Source organism: Oncorhynchus clarkii, chromosome 14, assembly GCF_045791955.1.
Source record: "Oncorhynchus clarkii lewisi isolate Uvic-CL-2024 chromosome 14, UVic_Ocla_1.0, whole genome shotgun sequence".
Classification (NCBI taxonomy): domain Eukaryota; kingdom Metazoa; phylum Chordata; class Actinopteri; order Salmoniformes; family Salmonidae; genus Oncorhynchus; species Oncorhynchus clarkii.
In genome coordinates, this window is record NC_092160.1 from 5827198 (window position 1) to 5834158 (window position 6961).

The 6961-nt window shown below is 45.5% G+C and overlaps 1 pseudogene; it reads left to right on the forward strand.

The window, feature by feature from the left end:
* Positions 1-752: 752 nt before the first annotated feature.
* Positions 753-6455, forward strand: LOC139365788 (HMG domain-containing protein 3-like; annotated as a pseudogene).
* Positions 6456-6961: the final 506 nt, after the last annotated feature.

Consider the following 6961-nt stretch of genomic DNA (forward strand, 5'->3'; position numbering starts at 1 on the left):
AACACAATTGAATTTTATAGATGGCAATTTGAATGCAGTTACCGTGACGAGATTCTGAGGCCCATTGTTGTGCCATTCATCTGCCTCCAACACCTCATGTTTCAGCATGATAATGCACAGCCCCATGTCGCAAGGATCTGTACACATTTCCTGGAAGCTGAAAATGTCCCAGTCCATATCTGTATTCACAGTCATTTGAAATCCATAGATTAGGGCATAATTCATTTATTTCATTTGACTGATTTCCTTATATGAACTGTAACTCAGTCAAATTTTGTTGCATGTTGTGTTTTATATTTTTGTTCAGTATAGTTTGAAAATATATTTTATGGAAAGAGATGCTGTATGTTTGTGAACCATGCTGTTTGATTTGAGAGGGTGCTCCTCCCTCACTGCCTTTGAACATTCACGTCATGGGCCATAGACCAGTGCACTGCGGTTCAGGTTAATTGAACGCTGCCAAGGATTACAATTGAGTTTGCACAGTTACTACAGTATGACCTTTAATCTCTTGTTTTGAAGGACATACATTTATCTACATCCCCATAACATTATTTGATAGCCTACATAGGCTACTGATCTAGAATGTCCCTATCTTGATGGTAGGAGTATTAAATGAAGGAATGTACATAATATGTAGCCCTAATACCAATCCCCTTGTCATTTTGATTCTGTTTCGCATGGACACAGAATTAATTAATAAATCATGATGTCACTAAACTTCCCAAGGCTCTCCTCGGCTCCCTGTAGCCATGGAAACCATGGAGGTGTATGAGGAGACTAATAGAGGGCGTCAGAGGAGGTGCAGAGCTGCTACACTCTCATGGAGGTCAAATCTCAAAAGAAGAGGAAGAAGAACAAGGCTCAGCAGGGGGAGATCATGTAGAAACCCCAAAAGCCCAGGTAGTCTACTTTACTGGACCCAAACAGTCAATGCAGATGACATACTCACTATTTTCACACTGTCTGAGTGCACCTGATTTGGATTGCTCGGGTAGACGGAGCAAACTAAATCAAATGACCCAATCTTTGTGTTGAGTTGACTGCTGTATCAGTCAAGATATCAATTATTTATAAAGTTTGACCTTTCACCTCCAGATCAGCCTACCTGCTGTACTACTTTGACGTGCACCAGACCATACAGCAGGAGTTCCCCAGCCTGCACCAGTCTGAGATCATCGAGAGGATCAGTGGGTGTTGGAAGAGGCTCAACGTGGCAGACAAAGGCTACTACCTGGAGAAGGCCAAGCTGGAGAAGGAAGGGACAGACACTGTATGTTTACCTCATATTTCTACCAGTGTGTCTTCTGTCTAAGATAGTGTGGTCAAGAAAAACTCCTGGCCCTAGTCTTAAAGATAACACCAGTCCTTCTTCTCTGTGTCCTCCGTAGACATCGCTGGACCCTTCCAAGGAGCTCCCAGGCTTTGTAGGATCCTCCCCAGGGCCAACTACATCCTCCTGCCCAAGGGGGCCACGGACAGGTTCCCAACTGGAGGTATGTATGGAGGGTGAAGTGAAAATGTCAATTTATTGGTAGGAAAATAATGAGTCATATACTTAAACAGTATATGTGTGCCACAAATTTTCCATGTTTCATGTCTCAGGTGAAGACGACTCCAGTGGAAGGTGCAGCCCCTTCAAGACTTCTCCCCAGAAACAACCAACCAATCCTGGGGACACCCCTGAGACTGGTGTGCCTCCCTCTGATGACCAGACAGCCCCTCCCAGTAATGTGCCTGGAGGGTGTAATGCAGGGAGAGGACCACTGGAGTCCGGAAGACCGATGCACCGTGCAGTTACAGCAGGGTCATCACCAGAGAGGGGTAGAGCCAACAGCCAGGGAATCATACTGCCTACTGCAGTGGTGTCAGGGACTCAGACAACTACTATGATGTGAGCATTACCATGGATAATGTTATATAATTTATCCTTTATTTTTTTTACATTTTTCCTAGGTGGTCACACTGAGAATCTATTTTTCAAACAAGCCCTGTGAGTATTTCTCTTAGTGGGCTTCAAGTTTTAATTGTTAAAAGTTATTTAAAGTGTAAATTCTGGTGTCTTTGAGCTGAGCTTGGGCTGGAACACTTGTCACTGGTGCCAGGGTCAAAGTTCAGGAGAAGAACAGTGTGAATGGTCAGTCGTGATCTGTGAGAGCCATCCTCTCCGCCCCCTTAAACACAGGTGGGCACTACTGTGGACAGATGCGACAGCCCTATTTCAATACTTTGACATGATTGGATTAATGCTTCTTTGCTGTGTAAACACACATGCCTAAAACTGTGTTGTTATTTGTCCGAAACTAGGCCGTGCCTTAGTCCAGTGGATTACTCTCCCTCCTGACAAAGGCAAAGTTGAGAAGACAACAAAGCAGCCATAATATGGCTGTAGATATCCAGCTGTTTTTAAAGTTATATTATGTACCTATAAAATAACATAAATCTACCTCCACACTAGTTAGTGGGACCTTTTAAACTACATTTTGGGGAGCATAAGCCATCCACACTTTTCCTTTGCAGGGCTCAGTGTTGTCTGTTGGAGTGTGACAATGTTGACCTTTCTGTATTACTCCCACTCTATGTTGGCTCATAGTATGACATGTGTCCTCTGTGTGACTGTCTCTTCCTCCTTTGTCAGGACCTAAGTCTGTCTACGGCGCGGGGCAGGGGTTCGCTGTGAGAACCCGTCATGTGGCTACATATACAAGAACAGCCTACAGAGAGCCCCTGCTGTGGATGGGAACTGTGCAGGAAGAAAGGCAACGGAAACATGGTACAGGTCAGTCTGGAGGGCAGGACCATGCACACGTAAAAAAAAATAATAATAAAATAATCATAATTCATATCTCGAAATTCATAACATACCTTTAGTGAACATTTCATTTGTTTTTAGCAGAGGCCCATTTATTTCTGCAACGACACACTCACTTTTGGCACCCAGACCGCCACAATGAGTCGCTAGACCACGTTGAGACAACGACATCCCTGCCGGCCAAACCCTCCCCTAACCCGGACGACGCTGTGCCAGATGTGCGTCGCCTCATGGGTTTCTCAGATCACGGCCGGCTGTGACACTGCCTGGGATCGAACTCGAGGCTGTAGTAATGCCTCAGCACTCAGTGTCTAAGACCGATGTGACACTCGGGAGGCTCCTTTTATTTTTTTAATATATTTTTTTTTACTGATTTGTGATTTATCTTCAATGCTCTTAAATAATAACTTCATAAGATAATATACAGAATCTTATAAGTCAAGATGTATGACTGGCTGGCTAGTGGCTTGTGTGGATATTTTAAGTAGTATATGGTGGTTAACTAGAGTCTAGACTATCTGTGTTGTTGCTACCACCTGAGGAAGGGATGGAGTTAAGTCGGAGCGAATATCATTGATGCCGTGGCACCTCTCTGTCTTTCTGCCTCTCTGCTGTGCATATGAGCCAACCAGACCAAATATTGACGCTGATGTTCAGTAAATCAAGTGTGGTCAAGTGTTATGCTGCTGTGGCAGTACTGTTGCTAACTACACACACTCGACTGGGGACCGCATCTCAAGCCATGTTTGTTTGGATACCTAATATAATAATCTAATATATAATCTAATATAAAATTGTATTTGTCACATGTGCCGAAAACAACAGGTGTCGACTTTACAAATTTAGGCTACTTATGAGCCCTTTCCCAACAATTCAGAGTAAAAAAAAAAGGGTGAGGCAAAGTGTGAGGGCAAAGGGGCATGTGCTGGGCACAGGTTGACTCCTATCTGTGCACTGCTGGAGGGAATCACACAATCTTTTAGTGTTGCTGTTTGTCTCGCTGTTGGCATCTGAATTCTTCCTTACTCTTCTCTAACCTCATCTCTCTGTTCTCATCTTCTCTCACTTCTTTCCCTCTTTCCTCTTCTACTTCTCCATCCCCCTGTCTCCTGTATCCCTACCTCTCCCTCTACCCCTCCCTTTCCCCCTCCTTCACTGTTTCTCTTACGCTCACTCTCTCCCTCCCTTCCATCCCCCTATCCTCCTCTCTCTCTCTCTCTATCTCTCTCTCTCAGGGTGGTTCAGTAGCTCTGTTAGACCCATACCAGACCCTGACCTCAGCCCAGAGGGAGCTCCAGCGCAAGTCCACCCTGCAGCTGCTACACCATGCCCTGCAGATCTCAGAGAGTGAGGCTGAGCTACACGACACCCTGGCCCACATCCAGGAGCTCAACTCCACCCAGGTGGTCCTCAATACCACCCAGGCTGGGGATCAGGAGTTGGAGGAGGACCAGGGAGGCTTGGGGAGGTGCAGGTCCAGTCAGGCTGGCCATGGTTCTATGAGTCTACAGCCACACACTGTGCTCTATGTCACTATCCCTGTTTACGGGAGGACAGAGGTGAGAAGATTTGTTTGTGTAGTTTTGTTTTTGTTTTAGCTCAATGGTTGGTCACTGTTTCACATTTCTGGTGTTTTGTACAATAGTTTGGTTTAAAGCTGGAATCGTCAATGATGAAACGGCCACTTCCGTTTGGGATATTACAACAACAAAGAAGTTACTGCAAACAACAAACACTGTTTTATACCCTCTGATATCATCACACATGTGATAGAAGAGCACAATATGTACTGCATAGTTTTTTTTACCATGCTGGATGAAGCTTCTCAGCTCTGCAACAAAAACAATCACAACGGTGGTGACCTTTAAGGAAAGGTCTCTATCATGTGTCTCTGGTGTTTTGTCTCATATTTCTGTAGCATGGCAAGAGGACCGCTGGCTGTTGACTGATACACTGATCCAGACAGCCTATTTCCAGCTGAATGTGACCAATAGCATTTGATTTGAAGGTGTGTCTCAACCCCCAGTGTCTGGCCCTACACAGCTTCACCGACCTCCACCCAGGTCTGTTCAACATTGGCAACAGGTTGTTGGTGAGTGTGGATCTATTCTTTAAAATCTGGAGCCAGCTCAGACTGGGCGAGCATCCTAACCAGGCAGTCAGGACAAATCCTGGACCACTTCCACAACCACCCTGGTAAGACTCGCTTGGAGCAACTGACAGTTCAGATGGTTTTGAGCTATTACTTTTGTCCAGGTTCACCCATCTCTAACTTCATCTATTCTCTCTCTTTTCTTTCTCCTCTCTTCATCCAACCCTCTCTCTCGCTCTTATTTTTTTACTCATCCTCCATTCCTCTTTCCTCCTCTCACCCCTCAATCTGCTTGTCCCCCCCCCCTCTCCAACTCCTCCTCCCTCCGTCGATCAGTCAAATCTCTGAGACCCGAGGAGTTGGCCAATGTCCAGGAGCTGCTGGTCAGTGGCTACTGGGCCTTTGAGTGTCTGACGGCGAGGGACTACAATGACATGACCTGTGGTGTGTGTGTGGCATCGCCCCCAAGATGGAGATGCACCAGCGGTAATACACACAACGTGCTGGAGCTCAGGAATGTGGAGGTGAGAGCGGATAGAGACTGGGTGGGCAGGGAGGGTCTGCAAAGAGACTTGCATATTTCTGCGTATTTTTGTGTATTTTAACATGCATTTATTAATGTGTACTGTAGTTGTAAATGTGTGTATTGTCTCTCGATGTGTATTGTGTACACAGGGCTCACCTCGGTCTCAGTGTTGTTAGAAGAGCCACAGATCCTACAGCCGTAAAAATAGAGATATTTAGTAGTCCTTTTTTGCATACATTTTTCATATGTGTCCTCTGTGGTTTATTTAGTTTGTTTTAGCCTGGTTTGTTTTCAGGACTTTCAAGCTGTGTCTGCATGCATTGTGTTGTATTTATGTGGATACCAGTGTTTCTCCCTCTTCCCTCCCTCCTGTAGTTTACGTGGCCAGACTTCGGGGCTCCAGATGAGGTGCATGTGGATGACGTCTGACTGGCCATGGAGAGTGAGGCCATTGAGCAGGCAGCGTTCCCCTGCAGCGTCGCCATCACGCGGGTTGACGCATCTATCATCGCCCCCCTTCACCCCCCCCCCCCCCCCACCGAGGAGGGGCTCCACCGTCATCAACACAGAGAAGGACAAGGCCTTACTACTCACACAACACAGGTAAGTAGTCTACAAGTAGTAGATTCATTATCATTCAGTGTTTATCCAAAAAGTAACTAAAATGTTTATTCACATCAAGTAGAAAAAACACTGTTGCACAATATCAGGACACAAATAATGGCCACTACTTGCTGATTACATGTTGTGTGGGTTCCGGCTGCCCCGTCAGTTGTGGTGCGTCTGATCCACGAGGGTCAGCTCAGACCATACCGGTTGGACGAGCACAGTGCAGAGGAGCTCAAAGGCATACAGGACTGCTGTGGAGAGATGGCTGCAACCAGAGAGCAACAGGGTAGTGTGATTGTGTAAGTGATGTCTCTATGTGTGTTTATTTCTGTTTTGATTGTGTTTGTTTGTTAATGTTTAAGAGATTGATACATGTCTCTTTTATCTCTGACAGGATGAGTTGCTGGTCTCTCTGATCTCCCTGTATATACGTGTTCAGAACGGCCTCTTCGCGACACCATCCACACCTCACCGCAGGCGAGCTGTCCAAGATCTGCCTCCATCAGTACAACTCACCAGTCAATCCATCCAGTAGAATATCAATCAATCGATCAGTCAATCAGTTATCCACCATAATCCATTCTACTATTACTCAGTTAATCAACCTGTCAATCAACCATTCAGTCTGTCAGTCTATGAAAAAGGCTAGCTAGACAACCGTGCCTCAACAACATTTACTAAATCTATTGACATGACAAACAGACAAATTGTATTGGGAGGCCTTCAATGTAAGGTGCTAAAAGAGATGCTTATGTGTTTTCAAAGAAGCAGAGGTGTTGCTGCTAACCAGACTCATAGTCTGTAACTTATTCTCTCATCAGTCCAGCAGAGAATTTGCTGGCTTGAAAGAGGAACCTATGAAGAGTCTAAATTTGAACGCTACTACAGCTACTGCCCTCTGCTTTACTTTGACTGAAGGAAT